Raw genomic sequence first — 2,500 nt, forward strand, 5'->3', positions numbered from 1 at the left:
TGTGTACCACAGAATACCATTTGGATGGAAAGGCTTCAGTCTTAGAAACCCTTTGTTTTGGAGGACAGGGTTCAATGGTAATGAAAATGTACAGTTTCTTTATTAAAACGTCTCTTTTTTCCCAATGGTTTCAGTGTCACGTGACCCAACGACTCCAAACCAATGCAGCAGTGGAATATTACACTGGACGAGTTAGAATACACCTTTATTTTTTATAGGGTTCGAGCAGATTTACCTTATATGGGTCATTTTGTGCAATAACTGCATGCATTTTGAAATCCAACATTTTATTTTTTCAATGGCCTCCTCGTCATGTGACCCAACAACTCCAAACCAATGCCGCATTGGAACTACACTGGACCAACAGGACACGCCTCTTAGAGTTTAGGGCTTTGGCTCTTATAGGAATTGTTTATGGGATGGAATTGCAGTTGGGATGAGATTTAAAACCTGCAAGAGTGAAACCATGGGGCTATGATGGAAAGGGCCGGGTTGCCGCCAATGGAATTATCTCGGGTGAGAGGAAGTTGGAAGGTTTGTCTCACAGGAACAAGACCTCGGAGCAGACCCAGAACCCACTAGAAGGAAGTAGATATTTCAACGGACCAGGGATACCTCAGGTTCCCCCGGAGGATATGGAGGATGTTTCCAGAACATCAGCACCGTTTAAAAGTTTATCGGTTATTATATGAACTATTTAAGGACCCTACTGGGGTAAAAGCCCACCAGTCACCCAGAACAAGAGTGGTGCTAATCTTTCATATCTAAACCCAAGTCGAGGAGGCTTTGATTCAGGGAACAACAGGGACCCAGGACAGAGTCATGAGGGTTTGGTTCCTCCCTCCTGCTGTAATCATGGACACAGCAGTCAGTGGTAAAGCACTTATCATAAGAACACTCCTCATCATAGCTGAGAACATCTGCCAAGTGCTGATGCTTCTTGGTTGAAATTGGATGAATACTAATGGCAGATTTAATCGGAGAGCTGCTGCACACGCTGCGTACGAAGAACACATATCCAGAGAGCTGGAAGCGAATAAACAATGCGTAAAGTTCTCTGTGAAACAGCAGAACGCCTGAGCACTGGTTCTGTATGCAAAGCAGATCCTGGGGGGAGGATCAATTGATGGCAACCCACATCTGAATGCACACTATGTACACACACACACACACACACACCCTGTTAATCTTCCTCCATCTGTGCAAGCTGCTCTTGGGTTGGGTCTCTGACACACACACACACACACACACACACACACACACACACACACACACACACACACACACACACACACACACACACACACACACACACACACACACACACACACACACACACACACACACACACACACACACGTCGTTGTGTGTCTTGTCGTCGCATGGCCAACATGTATGTTGACGCACACCCCAGAGCCTCTGGTTCTGACCCACAACCCTTTCACCTGAAGACCTCATCAGCCACTGAGCTTCACGCCCTCTGAACCCTGAACTCCACGTGTCCATACAACGGGAACAAAGGACCGGCAGAGAACCCGCTGTCAGGGACTCAACATAATACTCCATATATACGGATATATACCGAGCTCATGGTCGGGTTATTTTGTTCCTCTGTGGTTATTCTTTACGCACCTCTTTTCTCTATGTGGTCATTAAGTGTCTACATTTGGTCGTTTGTTGTCTTATAGTCATTATGTGAGTAATTATGGTCATTTTGGTCTCCATGTTGATATTTTGGGTCTAAATGTGATCATTTTGAGTCTGGAGTGATTTGTATCTATGTGGTCCTATTGTCTCCAAACTTGCGTCCATCAATGTTGGCCCGCAGTTGAACCCAAATCCCTCAATTGAGCTTTGTTAACCTGGCTAACGGGGATACGCTGTTTAATATACTACAGCAGGCAACAACAAGAGGTGGGTTGCTACCAAGACAATTTCCCTCCTCACGGCATTTTATACCGTCACTGCATCCCGGCCTTAGTGGTGCCCTAGGTGCCGCAGGGATGCCGCATTTTGTGGGGTATTTACTGCTGTATGTTAAAAATCTGGTGTTAACCACAGACCATTTCTCCAACAGAGTCTCCAGACTCGTCCGGCTTTGTGTGATAGTTCGAGGTTCACACCGTCCTCTTTCCCTCTGCTTTCATTTCTGATTTGGTCCATTAAGACGCTACAGAGAGCACCACAGCTCCCCTAACTCTCCGGAGCCTCTGAGGCCGACTAATGAGAGCTCAGCGGAGGGTCTAATTAACCGGCAGCAGGAAACGCAGAATGAAAGACATCAAGATTCATCTTTTGAAGTCAGAAGATTCATTTCTTTCTGTACAATATGCATCTCTTTTCTGGAAGCAGGGGGAGTAAAAAACCCTTCCTCCCCCGCCACCCGCTGCACGGTACCGGCTGCGATCAGCAACACAAATACCCTACGAGTGTCAGAACGCCACGAAAACCTCGAGTCCATGGCTGCCAAACCGGCTGTGAACTCAGAAAAGAAGCGCGT

The 2,500-nt window shown here is 46.6% G+C and overlaps 1 protein-coding gene across 2 annotated transcripts in view; it reads right to left on the minus strand.

Annotated features, from left to right (window-relative positions):
• LOC134878066 (thyroid hormone receptor alpha) overlaps positions 1-2,500 on the minus strand; it is an 88,917-nt gene that overhangs the window by 47,282 nt on the left and 39,135 nt on the right. The gene's annotated exons all lie outside the window — the stretch shown is intronic.

Source organism: Eleginops maclovinus, chromosome 16 (genome assembly GCF_036324505.1).
Source record: "Eleginops maclovinus isolate JMC-PN-2008 ecotype Puerto Natales chromosome 16, JC_Emac_rtc_rv5, whole genome shotgun sequence".
Classification (NCBI taxonomy): Eukaryota; Metazoa; Chordata; class Actinopteri; order Perciformes; family Eleginopidae; genus Eleginops; species Eleginops maclovinus.